Raw genomic sequence first — 18,502 nt, forward strand, 5'->3', positions numbered from 1 at the left:
GGTAGCCTGGGTTTCACTGTTTGTTTGTGGGTGTTTCCGTGTCTGTGTTTTACACCACATGGTACTGTTTTCGGTTTCGGTATTTCACGTTACGTTTATTGTTTTTGTATGGAGTGTTCAGTTGATGTGTTTTAATAAAAAACCATGGACACTTACCACGCCGCATATTGGTCCTCCGATCCTTCTCGCCTCTCCTCTTCAGACGAAGAGGAGGAAAACCATTACAGAATCACCCACCAAGCAAGGACCAAGCGGCGTGGTAATGAGCAGCAACAGCGGCCGAAGACACAAGACTCCTGGACGTGGGAGGAAATCCTCGACAGGAGAGGACCCTGGGCAAAACCAGGGGAGTGTCGCCGTCCCAAGGTGCGGCAGGAGAAGCAACAGCAGCAGCAGCAAAAGCAGCAGCAGGAGAAGCAACAGAAGCAGCAGAAGAAGCAACAGCAGCAGCAGCAGAAATGTCAGGATTCCTGGACATGGAATGGTGTGTTGGATGGCAAGGGTTGCTACACATGGGAGGAGGTCCAGGCTGGTAGGGGAACAGGTGGAGGCATTGAGGAGAGCAGAGGCAGCCGGAGAGAGGAGCCATCGATACGAGGGAACGCGACTGGCAAGGAAGCCCGAGAGGCAGCCCCAAAAATGTATTGGGGGGAGGCACTTGGAGATGTCGGCGAAGCTGAGGGCTGAGTCTGAGATAGTCGAGGAGTTATTGGACAGATTGGAGGAGAGTGAACAGATGGGAGATGAGGAGACACTCGAGGAGTTGTTAATACAATTGGAGGAGAGTGAAGAGAGAGAGCTGTTGATTTGGCGTAGTATGCAAGGCATTCGCCCTGAGGTGAGTGTCCCCAGCCCGGTACCACCAGTGCCGGCACCCCGCACCAGGCTGTCTCTCCGTCCCATCAATACAGGTGCTCCCGCCTGTCCGTCGCTACCAGAGTTTCTGCCCCTCAGTCCAGAGGCGCCAGAGCTCCTCTGTCCAGCGCTGCCAGAGCCTTCCTCCTCTCCGGCACCTCCAGTCTGCCAAGCACCGCCTGAGCTGCCCGTCTGCCGAGCGCCGCCTGAGCTGCCCGTCTGCCCAGCGCCGCTAGAATCTCCCGTCTGTCCAGAGCCACTGGAGTTTCACGTCTGTCCAGAGCCGCTAGAGTCTCCCGTATGTCCAGAGCCGCTAGAGTCTCCCGTATGTCCAGAGCCGCTCGCTAGAGTCTCCCGTCTGTCCAGAGCCCCTAGAGTCTCCCGTCTGTCCAGAGCCCCTAGAGTCTCCCGTCTGTCCAGAGCTGCTAGAGTCTCCCGTCTGTCCAGAGCTGCTAGAGTCTCCCGTCTGTCCAGAGCTGCTAGAGTCTCCCGTCTGTCCAGAGCTGCTAGAGTCTCCCGTCTGTCCAGAGCCCCTAGAGTCTCCCGTCTGTCCAGAGCCGCCAGTCTGTCATGAGCCGCCAGAGCCGCCAGTCAGCCAGGATCCGCCAGAGCCGCCATTCAGCCAGGATCCGCCAGAGCTGCCATTCAGCCAGGATCCGCCAGAGTTGCCAGCCAGCCAGGAGCTGCCAGAGCCGCCAGCCAGCCAGGAGCTGCCAGAGCCGCCAGCCAGCCAGGAGCTGCCAGAGCCGCCAGCCAGCCAGGAGCTGCCAGAGCCGCCAGCCAGCCAGGAACTGCCAGAGCCGTCAGCCAGCCAGGAGCTGCCAGATCCGTCATCCAGCCAGGAGCTGCCACAGCTATCAATCAGCCTGAGCTGCCTCTCAGTCCTGAGTCACCCCATAGTCCTGAGTCACCCCTCAGTCCTGAGTCACCCCTCAGTCCTGAGCTACCCCTTAAGTCCAGAGGTGTCCCTCAGTCCGGTGGGCCTGTTGTTTAGGGTTCCCAGGTCAGGGTCAGCGGCAAGGGTCGCTGTTCCTAGGAGACCACAGAGGCGGACTAAGACTATGGTGGAGTGGGGTCCACGTCCAGCGCCAGAGCCGCCACCGCGGACAGATGCCCACCCAGACCCTCCCCTATAGGTTCAGGTTTTGCGGCCGGAGTACGCACCTTGGGAGGGGGGTACTGTCATGTTCTGACCCTAGTATTTGTGTTATTTGTTTGTTTGAATTGGTCAGGACGTGAGTTGGGTGGGCATTCTATGTTTTGTGTAGTATTGTTCTCAATCAGAGGCAGGTGTCGTTAGTTGTCTGATTGAGAATCATACTTAGGTAGCCTGGGTTTCACTGTTTGTTTGTGGGTGATTGTTTCCGTGTCTGTGTTTTACACCACACGGTACTGGTTTCGGTATTTCACGTTACATTTATTGTTTTTGTATGGAGTGTTCAGTTTGTGTTTTAATAAAAAACCATGGACACTTAGCACGCCGCCTATTGGTCCTCGGATCCTTCTCGCCTCTCCTCTTCAGACGAAGAGGAGGAAAACTGTTACGGTGCGTGAATGAGGACCCAAAAGTGAATTAACTTAGACAGAGCTTCTTTAATTACCAAACATAGGTAGGCTCAGACGGACCGGCAGATTCCGACAGGACAAGACAAGGTTACAGCAAACATGACGACAGTCTGGTTCAGGCATGAAACACAACAAACAAGAATCCGACAAGGACAGGAACAAAAACAGAGAGAGATATAGGGGACTAATCAGAGGGAAAAAGGGAACAGGTGGGAAAAGGGGTGACGAGGTGGTTAGGAGGAGACAAGGCACAGCTGGGGGAAAGAGGGGGAGAAAAGGTAACCTAACAACGACCAGCAGAGGGAGACAGGGTGAAGGGAAAGGACAGAGACAAGACACAACATGACAGTACATGACAGTACCCCCCCACTCACCGAGCGCCTCCTGGCGCACTCGAGGAGGAAACCTGGCGGCAACGGAGGAAATCCTCGATCAGCGCACGGTCCAGCACGTCCCGAGAGGGAACCCAACTCCTCTCCTCAGGACCGTACCCCTCCCAATCTACGAGGTACTGGTGACCACGGCCCCGAGGACGCATGTCCAAAATTCTACGGACCCTGTAGATGGGTGCGCCCTCGACAAGGATGGGGGGGGGGGGGGGGGGGGAGACGAGCGGGGGCGCGAAGGACGGGCTTGATGCAGGAGACATGGAAGACCGGGTGGACGCGACGAAGGTATCGCGGAAGAAGAAGTCGAACTGCGACAGGATTAATGACCCGAGAAATACGGAACGGACCAATGAACCGCGGGGTCAACTTGCGAGAAGCCGTCTTAAGGGGAAGGTTCTGAGTGGAGAGCCAAACTCTCTGACCGCGACAATATCTAGGACTCTTAGTTCTACGCTTATTAGCAGCCCTCACAGTCTGCGTCCTATAACGGCAAAGTGCAGACCTGACCCTCTTCCAGGTGCGCTCGCAACGTTGGACAAAAGCCTGAGCGGAGGGGACGCTGGACTCGGCGAACTGAGATGAGAACAGCGGAGGCTGGTACCCGAGGCTACTCTGAAAAGGAGATAGCCCGGTCGCAGACGAAGGAAGCGAGTTGTGGGCGTATTCTGCCCAGGGGAGCTGTTCTGACCAAGACGCAGGGTTACGAAAAGAAAGACTGCGTAAGATGCGACCAATAGTCTGATTGGCCCGTTCTGCTTGACCGTTAGACTGGGGGTGAAAGCCGGAAGAGAGACTGACGGAAGCCCCAATCAAACGGCAAAACTCCCTCCAAAATTGAGACGTGAATTGCGGACCTCTGTCCGAAACGACGTCTGACGGAAGGCCATGAATTCTGAAAACATTCTCGATGATGATTTGTGCCGTCTCTTTAGCAGAAGGAAGCTTAGCAAGGGGAATGAAATGAGCCGCCTTAGAGAACCTATCGACAACCGTAAGAATAACAGTCTTCCCCGCTGACGAAGGCAGTCCGGTGACAAAATCTAAGGCGATGTGAGACCACGGTCGAGAGGGAATAGGAAGCGGCCTGAGACGGCCGGCAGGAGGAGAGTTACCGGACTTAGTCTGCGCGCAGACCGAACAAGCAGCCACGAAACGACGCGTGTCATGCTCCCGGGTGGGCCACCAAAAACGCTGGCGAATGGAAGCAAGCGTACCCCGAACGCCAGGGTGGCCGGCTAACTTGGCAGAGTGAGCCCACTGAAGAACGGCCAGACGAGTAGGAACGGGAACGAAAAGAAGGTTCCTAGGACAAGCGCGCGGCGACGGAGTGTGAGTGAGCGCTTGTTTTACCTGCCTCTCAATTCCCCAGACAGTCAACCCGACAACACGCCCCTCAGGGAGAATCCCCTCGGGGTCAGTGGAGGCTACTGAAGAACTGAAGAGACGAGACAAAGCATCAGGCTTGGTGTTCTTAGAGCCCGGACGATAAGAAATCACGAACTCGAAACGAGCGAAAAACAGCGCCCAACGCGCCTGACGCGCATTAAGTCGTTTGGCAGAACGGATGTACTCAAGGTTCCTATGGTCAGTCCAAACGACAAAAGGAACGGTCGCCCCCTCCAACCACTGTCGCCATTCGCCTAGGGCTAACCGGATGGCGAGCAGTTCGCGGTTACCCACATCATAGTTACGTTCCGACGGCGACAGGCGATGAGAAAAATACGCGCATGGGTGGACCTTGTCGTCAGAGAGGGAGCGCTGAGAAAGAATGGCTCCCACGCCCACCTCTGACGCGTCAACCTCGACAACGAACTGTCTAGAGACGTCAGGTGTAACAAGGATAGGAGCGGATGTAAAACGATTCTTGAGGAGATCAAAAGCTCCCTGGGCGGAAACGGACCACTCAAAGCACGTCTTGACAGAAGTAAGGGCTGTGAGAGGAGCTGCCACCTGACCGAAATTACGGATGAAACGACGATAGAAGTTCGCGAAGCCGAGAAAGCGCTGCAGCTCGACGCGTGACCTAGGGACGGGCCAATCAATGACAGCTTGGACCTTAGCGGGATCCATCTTAATGCCTTCAGCGGAAATAACAGAACCGAGAAATGTGACGGAGGAGGCATGAAAAGTGCACTTCTCAGCCTTCACAAAAAGACAATTCTCTAAAAGGCGCTGGAGGACACGTCGAACGTGCTGAACATGAATCTGGAGTGACGGTGAAAAAATCAGGATATCGTCAAGGTAAACGAAAACAAAGATGTTCAGCATGTCTCTCAGGACATCATTGACTAATGCCTGAAAGACAGCTGGAGCGTTAGCGAGGCCGAAAGGAAGAACCCGGTATTCAAAGTGCCCTAACGGAGTGTTAAACGCCGTCTTCCACTCGTCCCCCTCCCTGATGCGCACGAGATGGTAAGCGTTACGAAGGTCCAACTTAGTGAAAAACCTGGCTCCCTGCAGGATCTCGAAGGCTGAAGACATAAGAGGAAGCGGATAACGATTCTTCACTGTTATGTCATTCAGCCCTCGATAATCTATGCAGGGGCGCAGAGACCCGTCCTTCTTCGTGACAAAAAAAACCCCCGCTCCGGCGGGAGAGGAGGAGGGGACTATGGTACCGGCGTCAAGAGCTACAGACAAATAATCTTCGAGAGCCTTACGTTCGGGAGCCGACAGAGAGTATAGTCTACCCCGGGGGGGGGTGGTTCCCGGAAGGAGATCAATACTACAATCATACGACCGGTGTGGAGGAAGAGAGGTGGCCCTGGACCGACTGAACACCGTGCGCAGATCGTGATATTCCTCCGGCACCCCTGTCAAATCACCAGGCTCCTCCTGTGAAGAAGAGACAGAGGAAACAGGAGGGATAGCAGACATTAAACATTTCACATGACAAGAGACGTTCCAGGAGAGGATAGAATTACTAGACCAATTAATGGAAGGATTATGACAAACTAGCCAGGGATGGCCCAAAACAACAGGTGTAAAAGGTGAACGAAAAATTAAAAAAGAAATGGTTTCACTATGATTACCAGAAACAGTGAGGGTTAAAGGTAGCGTCTCACGCTGAATCCTGGGGAGAGGACTACCATCCAGGGCGAACAAGGCCGTGGGCTCCTTTAACTGTCTGAAAGGAATGTCATGTTCCCGAGCCCAGGTCTCGTCCATAAAACAGCCCTCCGCCCCAGAGTCTATTAAGGCACTGCAGGAAGCTGACGAACCGGTCCAGCGTAGATGGACCTACAAGGTAGTGCAGGATCTTGAAGGAGAGACAGGAGTAGTAGCGCTCACCAGTAGCCCTCCGCTTACTGACGAGCTCTGGCCTTTTGCTGGACATGAAGTGACAAAATGATCAGCGGAACCGCAATAGAGACAGAGGCGGTTGGTGATTCTCCGTTCCCTCTCCTTAGTCGAGATGCGGATACCTCCCAGCTGCATGGGCTCAGCACCCGAGCCGGCAGAGGAAGATGGTAGTGATGCGGAGAGGGGGGCGACGGAGAGCGCGAGCTCCTTTCCACGAGCTTGGTGACGAAGATCAACCCGTCGCTCAATGCGAATAGCGAGTTCAATCAAGGAATCCACGCTGGAAGGAACCTCCCGGGAGAGAATCTCATCCTTTACCTCTGCGCGGAGACCCTCCAGAAGACGAGCGAGCAAGGCCGGCTCGTTCCAGCCACTGGAGACAGCAAGAGTGCGAAACTCAATAGAGTAGTCTGTTATGGATCGATTGCCTTGACATAGGGAAGACAGGGCCCTGGAAACCTCCTCCCCAAAAACAGATCGATCAAAAACCCGTATCATCTCCTCCTTAAAGTCCTGATACTGGTTAGTACACTCAGCCCTTGCCTCCCAGATTGCCGTGCCCCACTCACGAGCCCGTCCAATAAGGAGAGATATGACGTAGGCGACACGAGCAGTGCTCCTGGAGTAAGTGTTGGGCTGGAGAGAAAACACAATATCACACTGGGTGAGGAACGAGCGGCATTCAGTGGGCTCCCCAGAGTAACACGGCGGGTTATTGATTCTGGGCTCCGGAGATTCGAAAGCCCAGGAAGTGGCCGGTGGATCGAGGCGGAGATGGTGAACCTGTTCTGTGAGGTTGGAGACTTGGGTGGCCAGGGTCTCAACGGCATGTCGAGCAGCAGACACTTCCTGCTCGTGTCTGCCTAGCATCGCTCCCTGGATCCCGACGGCTGAGTGGAGAGGATCCGAAGTCGCTGGGTCCATTCTTGGTCGGATTCTTCTGTTACGGTGCGTGAATGAGGACCCAAAAGCGAATTAACTTAGACAGAGCTTCTTTAATTACCAAACATAGGTAGGCTCAGACGGACCGGCAGATTCCGACAGGACAAGACAAGGTTACAGCAAACATGACGACAGTCTGGTTCAGGCATGAAACACAACAAACAAGAATCCGACAAGGACAGGAACAAAAACAGAGAGAGATATAGGGGACTAATCAGAGGGAAAAAGGGAACAGGTGGGAAAAGGGGTGACGAGGTGGTTAGGAGGAGACAAGGCACAGCTGGGGGAAAGAGGGGGAGAAAAGGTAACCTAACAACGACCAGCAGAGGGAGACAGGGTGAAGGGAAAGGACAGAGACAAGACACAACATGACAGTACATGACAGTACCCCCCCACTCACCGAGCGCCTCCTGGCGCACTCGAGGAGGAAACCTGGCGGCAACGGAGGAAATCCTCGATCAGCGCACGGTCCAGCACGTCCCGAGAGGGAACCCAACTCCTCTCCTCAGGACCGTACCCCTCCCAATCTACGAGGTACTGGTGACCACGGCCCCGAGGACGCATGTCCAAAATTCTACGGACCCTGTAGATGGGTGCGCCCTCGACAAGGATGGGGGGGGGGGGGGGGGAGACGAGCGGGGGCGCGAAGGACGGGCTTGATGCAGGAGACATGGAAGACCGGGTGGACGCGACGAAGGTATCGCGGAAGAAGAAGTCGAACTGCGACAGGATTAATGACCCGAGAAATACGGAACGGACCAATGAACCGCGGGGTCAACTTGCGAGAAGCCGTCTTAAGGGGAAGGTTCTGAGTGGAGAGCCAAACTCTCTGACCGCGACAATATCTAGGACTCTTAGTTCTACGCTTATTAGCAGCCCTCACAGTCTGCGTCCTATAACGGCAAAGTGCAGACCTGACCCTCTTCCAGGTGCGCTCGCAACGTTGGACAAAAGCCTGAGCGGAGGGGACGCTGGACTCGGCGAACTGAGATGAGAACAGCGGAGGCTGGTACCCGAGGCTACTCTGAAAAGGAGATAGCCCGGTCGCAGACGAAGGAAGCGAGTTGTGGGCGTATTCTGCCCAGGGGAGCTGTTCTGACCAAGACGCAGGGTTACGAAAAGAAAGACTGCGTAAGATGCGACCAATAGTCTGATTGGCCCGTTCTGCTTGACCGTTAGACTGGGGGTGAAAGCCGGAAGAGAGACTGACGGAAGCCCCAATCAAACGGCAAAACTCCCTCCAAAATTGAGACGTGAATTGCGGACCTCTGTCCGAAACGACGTCTGACGGAAGGCCATGAATTCTGAAAACATTCTCGATGATGATTTGTGCCGTCTCTTTAGCAGAAGGAAGCTTAGCAAGGGGAATGAAATGAGCCGCCTTAGAGAACCTATCGACAACCGTAAGAATAACAGTCTTCCCCGCTGACGAAGGCAGTCCGGTGACAAAATCTAAGGCGATGTGAGACCACGGTCGAGAGGGAATAGGAAGCGGCCTGAGACGGCCGGCAGGAGGAGAGTTACCGGACTTAGTCTGCGCGCAGACCGAACAAGCAGCCACGAAACGACGCGTGTCATGCTCCCGGGTGGGCCACCAAAAACGCTGGCGAATGGAAGCAAGCGTACCCCGAACGCCAGGGTGGCCGGCTAACTTGGCAGAGTGAGCCCACTGAAGAACGGCCAGACGAGTAGGAACGGGAACGAAAAGAAGGTTCCTAGGACAAGCGCGCGGCGACGGAGTGTGAGTGAGCGCTTGTTTTACCTGCCTCTCAATTCCCCAGACAGTCAACCCGACAACACGCCCCTCAGGGAGAATCCCCTCGGGGTCAGTGGAGGCTACTGAAGAACTGAAGAGACGAGACAAAGCATCAGGCTTGGTGTTCTTAGAGCCCGGACGATAAGAAATCACGAACTCGAAACGAGCGAAAAACAGCGCCCAACGCGCCTGACGCGCATTAAGTCGTTTGGCAGAACGGATGTACTCAAGGTTCCTATGGTCAGTCCAAACGACAAAAGGAACGGTCGCCCCCTCCAACCACTGTCGCCATTCGCCTAGGGCTAACCGGATGGCGAGCAGTTCGCGGTTACCCACATCATAGTTACGTTCCGACGGCGACAGGCGATGAGAAAAATACGCGCATGGGTGGACCTTGTCGTCAGAGAGGGAGCGCTGAGAAAGAATGGCTCCCACGCCCACCTCTGACGCGTCAACCTCGACAACGAACTGTCTAGAGACGTCAGGTGTAACAAGGATAGGAGCGGATGTAAAACGATTCTTGAGGAGATCAAAAGCTCCCTGGGCGGAAACGGACCACTCAAAGCACGTCTTGACAGAAGTAAGGGCTGTGAGAGGAGCTGCCACCTGACCGAAATTACGGATGAAACGACGATAGAAGTTCGCGAAGCCGAGAAAGCGCTGCAGCTCGACGCGTGACTTAGGGACGGGCCAATCAATGACAGCTTGGACCTTAGCGGGATCCATCTTAATGCCTTCAGCGGAAATAACAGAACCGAGAAATGTGACGGAGGAGGCATGAAAAGTGCACTTCTCAGCCTTCACAAAAAGACAATTCTCTAAAAGGCGCTGGAGGACACGTCGAACGTGCTGAACATGAATCTGGAGTGACGGTGAAAAAATCAGGATATCGTCAAGGTAAACGAAAACAAAGATGTTCAGCATGTCTCTCAGGACATCATTGACTAATGCCTGAAAGACAGCTGGAGCGTTAGCGAGGCCGAAAGGAAGAACCCGGTATTCAAAGTGCCCTAACGGAGTGTTAAACGCCGTCTTCCACTCGTCCCCCTCCCTGATGCGCACGAGATGGTAAGCGTTACGAAGGTCCAACTTAGTGAAAAACCTGGCTCCCTGCAGGATCTCGAAGGCTGAAGACATAAGAGGAAGCGGATAACGATTCTTCACTGTTATGTCATTCAGCCCTCGATAATCTATGCAGGGGCGCAGAGACCCGTCCTTCTTCGTGACAAAAAAAAACCCCGCTCCGGCGGGAGAGGAGGAGGGGACTATGGTACCGGCGTCAAGAGCTACAGACAAATAATCTTCGAGAGCCTTACGTTCGGGAGCCGACAGAGAGTATAGTCTACCCCGGGGGGGGGTGGTTCCCGGAAGGAGATCAATACTACAATCATACGACCGGTGTGGAGGAAGAGAGGTGGCCCTGGACCGACTGAACACCGTGCGCAGATCGTGATATTCCTCCGGCACCCCTGTCAAATCACCAGGCTCCTCCTGTGAAGAAGAGACAGAGGAAACAGGAGGGATAGCAGACATTAAACATTTCACATGACAAGAGACGTTCCAGGAGAGGATAGAATTACTAGACCAATTAATGGAAGGATTATGACAAACTAGCCAGGGATGGCCCAAAACAACAGGTGTAAAAGGTGAACGAAAAATTAAAAAAGAAATGGTTTCACTATGATTACCAGAAACAGTGAGGGTTAAAGGTAGCGTCTCACGCTGAATCCTGGGGAGAGGACTACCATCCAGGGCGAACAAGGCCGTGGGCTCCTTTAACTGTCTGAGAGGAATGTCATGTTCCCGAGCCCAGGTCTCGTCCATAAAACAGCCCTCCGCCCCAGAGTCTATTAAGGCACTGCAGGAAGCTGACGAACCGGTCCAGCGTAGATGGACCGACAAGGTAGTGCAGGATCTTGAAGGAGAGACAGGAGTAGTAGCGCTCACCAGTAGCCCTCCGCTTACTGACGAGCTCTGGCCTTTTACTGGACATGAAGTGACAAAATGATCAGCGGAACCGCAATAGAGACAGAGGCGGTTGGTGATTCTCCGTTCCCTCTCCTTAGTCGAGATGCGGATACCTCCCAGCTGCATGGGCTCAGCACCCGAGCCGGCAGAGGAAGATGGTAGTGATGCGGAGAGGGGGGCGACGGAGAGCGCGAGCTCCTTTCCACGAGCTTGGTGACGAAGATCAACCCGTCGCTCAATGCGAATAGCGAGTTCAATCAAGGAATCCACGCTGGAAGGAACCTCCCGGGAGAGAATCTCATCCTTTACCTCTGCGCGGAGACCCTCCAGAAGACGAGCGAGCAAGGCCGGCTCGTTCCAGCCACTGGAGACAGCAAGAGTGCGAAACTCAATAGAGTAGTCTGTTATGGATCGATTGCCTTGACATAGGGAAGACAGGGCCCTGGAAGCCTCCTCCCCAAAAACAGATCGATCAAAAACCCGTATCATCTCCTCCTTAAAGTCCTGATACTGGTTAGTACACTCAGCCCTTGCCTCCCAGATTGCCGTGCCCCACTCACGAGCCCGTCCAATAAGGAGAGATATGACGTAGGCGACACGAGCAGTGCTCCTGGAGTAAGTGTTGGGCTGGAGAGAAAACACAATATCACACTGGGTGAGGAACGAGCGGCATTCAGTGGGCTCCCCAGAGTAACACGGCGGGTTATTGATTCTGGGCTCCGGAGATTCGAAAGCCCAGGAAGTGGCCGGTGGATCGAGGCGGAGATGGTGAACCTGTTCTGTGAGGTTGGAGACTTGGGTGGCCAGGGTCTCAACGGCATGTCGAGCAGCAGACACTTCCTGCTCGTGTCTGCCTAGCATCGCTCCCTGGATCCCGACGGCTGAGTGGAGAGGATCCGAAGTCGCTGGGTCCATTCTTGGTCGGATTCTTCTGTTACGGTGCGTGAATGAGGACCCAAAAGCGAATTAACTTAGACAGAGCTTCTTTAATTACCAAACATAGGTAGGCTCAGACGGACCGGCAGATTCCGACAGGACAAGACAAGGTTACAGCAAACATGACGACAGTCTGGTTCAGGCATGAAACACAACAAACAAGAATCCGACAAGGACAGGAACAAAAACAGAGAGAGATATAGGGGACTAATCAGAGGGAAAAAGGGAACAGGTGGGAAAAGGGGTGACGAGGTGGTTAGGAGGAGACAAGGCACAGCTGGGGGAAAGAGGGGGAGAAAAGGTAACCTAACAACGACCAGCAGAGGGAGACAGGGTGAAGGGAAAGGACAGAGACAAGACACAACATGACAGTACATGACAGTACCCCCCCACTCACCGAGCGCCTCCTGGCGCACTCGAGGAGGAAACCTGGCGGCAACGGAGGAAATCCTCGATCAGCGCACGGTCCAGCACGTCCCGAGAGGGAACCCAACTCCTCTCCTCAGGACCGTACCCCTCCCAATCTACGAGGTACTGGTGACCACGGCCCCGAGGACGCATGTCCAAAATTCTACGGACCCTGTAGATGGGTGCGCCCTCGACAAGGATGGGGGGGGGGGGGGGGGAGACGAGCGGGGGCGCGAAGGACGGGCTTGATGCAGGAGACATGGAAGACCGGGTGGACGCGACGAAGGTATCGCGGAAGAAGAAGTCGAACTGCGACAGGATTAATGACCCGAGAAATACGGAACGGACCAATGAACCGCGGGGTCAACTTGCGAGAAGCCGTCTTAAGGGGAAGGTTCTGAGTGGAGAGCCAAACTCTCTGACCGCGACAATATCTAGGACTCTTAGTTCTACGCTTATTAGCAGCCCTCACAGTCTGCGTCCTATAACGGCAAAGTGCAGACCTGACCCTCTTCCAGGTGCGCTCGCAACGTTGGACAAAAGCCTGAGCGGAGGGGACGCTGGACTCGGCGAACTGAGATGAGAACAGCGGAGGCTGGTACCCGAGGCTACTCTGAAAAGGAGATAGCCCGGTCGCAGACGAAGGAAGCGAGTTGTGGGCGTATTCTGCCCAGGGGAGCTGTTCTGACCAAGACGCAGGGTTACGAAAAGAAAGACTGCGTAAGATGCGACCAATAGTCTGATTGGCCCGTTCTGCTTGACCGTTAGACTGGGGGTGAAAGCCGGAAGAGAGACTGACGGAAGCCCCAATCAAACGGCAAAACTCCCTCCAAAATTGAGACGTGAATTGCGGACCTCTGTCCGAAACGACGTCTGACGGAAGGCCATGAATTCTGAAAACATTCTCGATGATGATTTGTGCCGTCTCTTTAGCAGAAGGAAGCTTAGCAAGGGGAATGAAATGAGCCGCCTTAGAGAACCTATCGACAACCGTAAGAATAACAGTCTTCCCCGCTGACGAAGGCAGTCCGGTGACAAAATCTAAGGCGATGTGAGACCACGGTCGAGAGGGAATAGGAAGCGGCCTGAGACGGCCGGCAGGAGGAGAGTTACCGGACTTAGTCTGCGCGCAGACCGAACAAGCAGCCACGAAACGACGCGTGTCATGCTCCCGGGTGGGCCACCAAAAACGCTGGCGAATGGAAGCAAGCGTACCCCGAACGCCAGGGTGGCCGGCTAACTTGGCAGAGTGAGCCCACTGAAGAACGGCCAGACGAGTAGGAACGGGAACGAAAAGAAGGTTCCTAGGACAAGCGCGCGGCGACGGAGTGTGAGTGAGCGCTTGTTTTACCTGCCTCTCAATTCCCCAGACAGTCAACCCGACAACACGCCCCTCAGGGAGAATCCCCTCGGGGTCAGTGGAGGCTACTGAAGAACTGAAGAGACGAGACAAAGCATCAGGCTTGGTGTTCTTAGAGCCCGGACGATAAGAAATCACGAACTCGAAACGAGCGAAAAACAGCGCCCAACGCGCCTGACGCGCATTAAGTCGTTTGGCAGAACGGATGTACTCAAGGTTCCTATGGTCAGTCCAAACGACAAAAGGAACGGTCGCCCCCTCCAACCACTGTCGCCATTCGCCTAGGGCTAACCGGATGGCGAGCAGTTCGCGGTTACCCACATCATAGTTACGTTCCGACGGCGACAGGCGATGAGAAAAATACGCGCATGGGTGGACCTTGTCGTCAGAGAGGGAGCGCTGAGAAAGAATGGCTCCCACGCCCACCTCTGACGCGTCAACCTCGACAACGAACTGTCTAGAGACGTCAGGTGTAACAAGGATAGGAGCGGATGTAAAACGATTCTTGAGGAGATCAAAAGCTCCCTGGGCGGAAACGGACCACTCAAAGCACGTCTTGACAGAAGTAAGGGCTGTGAGAGGAGCTGCCACCTGACCGAAATTACGGATGAAACGACGATAGAAGTTCGCGAAGCCGAGAAAGCGCTGCAGCTCGACGCGTGACTTAGGGACGGGCCAATCAATGACAGCTTGGACCTTAGCGGGATCCATCTTAATGCCTTCAGCGGAAATAACAGAACCGAGAAATGTGACGGAGGAGGCATGAAAAGTGCACTTCTCAGCCTTCACAAAAAGACAATTCTCTAAAAGGCGCTGGAGGACACGTCGAACGTGCTGAACATGAATCTGGAGTGACGGTGAAAAAATCAGGATATCGTCAAGGTAAACGAAAACAAAGATGTTCAGCATGTCTCTCAGGACATCATTGACTAATGCCTGAAAGACAGCTGGAGCGTTAGCGAGGCCGAAAGGAAGAACCCGGTATTCAAAGTGCCCTAACGGAGTGTTAAACGCCGTCTTCCACTCGTCCCCCTCCCTGATGCGCACGAGATGGTAAGCGTTACGAAGGTCCAACTTAGTGAAAAACCTGGCTCCCTGCAGGATCTCGAAGGCTGAAGACATAAGAGGAAGCGGATAACGATTCTTCACTGTTATGTCATTCAGCCCTCGATAATCTATGCAGGGGCGCAGAGACCCGTCCTTCTTCGTGACAAAAAAAAACCCCGCTCCGGCGGGAGAGGAGGAGGGGACTATGGTACCGGCGTCAAGAGCTACAGACAAATAATCTTCGAGAGCCTTACGTTCGGGAGCCGACAGAGAGTATAGTCTACCCCGGGGGGGGGTGGTTCCCGGAAGGAGATCAATACTACAATCATACGACCGGTGTGGAGGAAGAGAGGTGGCCCTGGACCGACTGAACACCGTGCGCAGATCGTGATATTCCTCCGGCACCCCTGTCAAATCACCAGGCTCCTCCTGTGAAGAAGAGACAGAGGAAACAGGAGGGATAGCAGACATTAAACATTTCACATGACAAGAGACGTTCCAGGAGAGGATAGAATTACTAGACCAATTAATGGAAGGATTATGACAAACTAGCCAGGGATGGCCCAAAACAACAGGTGTAAAAGGTGAACGAAAAATTAAAAAAGAAATGGTTTCACTATGATTACCAGAAACAGTGAGGGTTAAAGGTAGCGTCTCACGCTGAATCCTGGGGAGAGGACTACCATCCAGGGCGAACAAGGCCGTGGGCTCCTTTAACTGTCTGAGAGGAATGTCATGTTCCCGAGCCCAGGTCTCGTCCATAAAACAGCCCTCCGCCCCAGAGTCTATTAAGGCACTGCAGGAAGCTGACGAACCGGTCCAGCGTAGATGGACCGACAAGGTAGTGCAGGATCTTGAAGGAGAGACAGGAGTAGTAGCGCTCACCAGTAGCCCTCCGCTTACTGACGAGCTCTGGCCTTTTACTGGACATGAAGTGACAAAATGATCAGCGGAACCGCAATAGAGACAGAGGCGGTTGGTGATTCTCCGTTCCCTCTCCTTAGTCGAGATGCGGATACCTCCCAGCTGCATGGGCTCAGCACCCGAGCCGGCAGAGGAAGATGGTAGTGATGCGGAGAGGGGGGCGACGGAGAGCGCGAGCTCCTTTCCACGAGCTTGGTGACGAAGATCAACCCGTCGCTCAATGCGAATAGCGAGTTCAATCAAGGAATCCACGCTGGAAGGAACCTCCCGGGAGAGAATCTCATCCTTTACCTCTGCGCGGAGACCCTCCAGAAGACGAGCGAGCAAGGCCGGCTCGTTCCAGCCACTGGAGACAGCAAGAGTGCGAAACTCAATAGAGTAGTCTGTTATGGATCGATTGCCTTGACATAGGGAAGACAGGGCCCTGGAAGCCTCCTCCCCAAAAACAGATCGATCAAAAACCCGTATCATCTCCTCCTTAAAGTCCTGATACTGGTTAGTACACTCAGCCCTTGCCTCCCAGATTGCCGTGCCCCACTCACGAGCCCGTCCAATAAGGAGAGATATGACGTAGGCGACACGAGCAGTGCTCCTGGAGTAAGTGTTGGGCTGGAGAGAAAACACAATATCACACTGGGTGAGGAACGAGCGGCATTCAGTGGGCTCCCCAGAGTAACACGGCGGGTTATTGATTCTGGGCTCCGGAGATTCGAAAGCCCAGGAAGTGGCCGGTGGATCGAGGCGGAGATGGTGAACCTGTTCTGTGAGGTTGGAGACTTGGGTGGCCAGGGTCTCAACGGCATGTCGAGCAGCAGACACTTCCTGCTCGTGTCTGCCTAGCATCGCTCCCTGGATCCCGACGGCTGAGTGGAGAGGATCCGAAGTCGCTGGGTCCATTCTTGGTCGGATTCTTCTGTTACGGTGCGTGAATGAGGACCCAAAAGCGAATTAACTTAGACAGAGCTTCTTTAATTACCAAACATAGGTAGGCTCAGACGGACCGGCAGATTCCGACAGGACAAGACAAGGTTACAGCAAACATGACGACAGTCTGGTTCAGGCATGAAACACAACAAACAAGAATCCGACAAGGACAGGAACAAAAACAGAGAGAGATATAGGGGACTAATCAGAGGGAAAAAGGGAACAGGTGGGAAAAGGGGTGACGAGGTGGTTAGGAGGAGACAAGGCACAGCTGGGGGAAAGAGGGGGAGAAAAGGTAACCTAACAACGACCAGCAGAGGGAGACAGGGTGAAGGGAAAGGACAGAGACAAGACACAACATGACAGTACATGACAAAAACCATTACAGTCAGGTTCTCTCTCTCTCTTTCTCTCTCTTTATCTTCGGGGGAAGTCAGTTTGACCGGGAAGCATCCCTCGGTTTCTCAGTTCTATGTAGATTCCCACTGTGGACTTTAGAGGGGTCAAACCTTCATCAGAATAGACATGCCAGAAATCCTTTCACAGTCAATTAGTGTAATCATCATAACACCACAACTCACACATACTGATCATCAGTTTACAATTAATTTACCACTGTGCATAATCTACTGATATGAGTGTTTTGTAATATGGGGTCCCTACCCTTCGTAGAGATTTTCTCTGTCCCAAATGGCTTTTCGAAAGCAGCGCACTTAACAGGGATTAGGGTGCCATTTGGACATAGCCCTATGGTATTCCATAGGGGGTCCATCTTAAATGATTCATCACCAGTTGAGTCATTATGGAAATGTCAGTTGTCCCTATGGGTGGCTGTAATGTGTCATGTTGTGGTTGTAGTGGGCCTGACTAACGGCCTCTGTGACAGGCTTCGTGCTGACAGATGATCATATGTCTCTAATGAGGTTCTGTGTGACGTGCAGTCAGGGACCGCATCATCCTATTGATTAAGACCAGCAGTGGCAGAGTCATACACACACCTTCACGCACATCTGTCAAACATAATCATTATCCCCCCCCCCCCCCCCCCACACACACACACACCTACACGTACATCTGTCAAACATAATCATTATCCCCACACCCACCCACACACACATGCACACCCATCATAACCGCACACCCGTCATATACACCCATCACACACACACGTGCACGCATGCACACACACCACTGCAAACTCACACAATTAAGTATCCATGTCACATGGAGCTCTCAGCCATTAGATTGGCTCCCTAGGGCATGGATCATCACTCTATCACAGAGTCATGGAACAGCCATATTGTAAGTCACGCTGGAGAAAAGCTGTTGTTGTTCCTCTCTCTCATTTTGCATGTTACTGTACAGTGCTGTCTTGAAGGGGTGATATAAGGTTATCGACCCCTGTTTGCAACTATAATGTTGACTCTGCTTGAGGTTATTAGTAGTACGCTGACGTTGTGGCTGCTTTCATTTTCCAATCAAGAGTGTCTATACAGCAAACTGAGGCCAAAAGTATAGTGCTGCTGGATGTGGATTTGGAAGGAGGTGAGAGGGAATATTTTAATATCAAATTGCTCTGTGGTGGTGTTTATCACCTGTTGATTCACATGCCCTCCTCCTGATTTTTTTTGTTAAACTGGTAAAAGTGTCACACTGTGCACTGCTGCAAATGGGGTCTCTTACCTCTCTTAACCATCTCTCACACACACCAAACATAACATTTTGGTCTCAGTATAACGTTGGAATGAATACCAATTTTCCCCTGTAGCACATTCATGCCAGACAAAACAATCTGCATTGTGGAGTTGGCCAGAGCAAGCTCTGTGCAATGTTTACAGTCTTGTTGTGTTGGTCTAGGCTACTCATGGGGGATTTAAACAGGAGATTTAAACAGGCTCGCTGTGGGAAAACACCACTTTTCAGGCCAGGCTCAATACGGTTGTTAAATACATATTGGCTGCAACCTGGGGTCTCATTAAATGCAGGACTCAACGACAATGATGGAACTATAGAGTCAGGGGGGACATATAAAATACTGTTTCAACGTGAGGACTAAGAGACGACTGCGAGAGACACAGCAAGGGAGGGAGGGAGGGAGATGACAGTGCGAGAGAGAACGAAAGG

Source organism: Oncorhynchus mykiss, chromosome 29 (genome assembly GCF_057628025.1).
Source record: "Oncorhynchus mykiss isolate SJ-2025 chromosome 29, ASM5762802v1, whole genome shotgun sequence".
Taxonomy (NCBI): domain Eukaryota; kingdom Metazoa; phylum Chordata; class Actinopteri; order Salmoniformes; family Salmonidae; genus Oncorhynchus; species Oncorhynchus mykiss.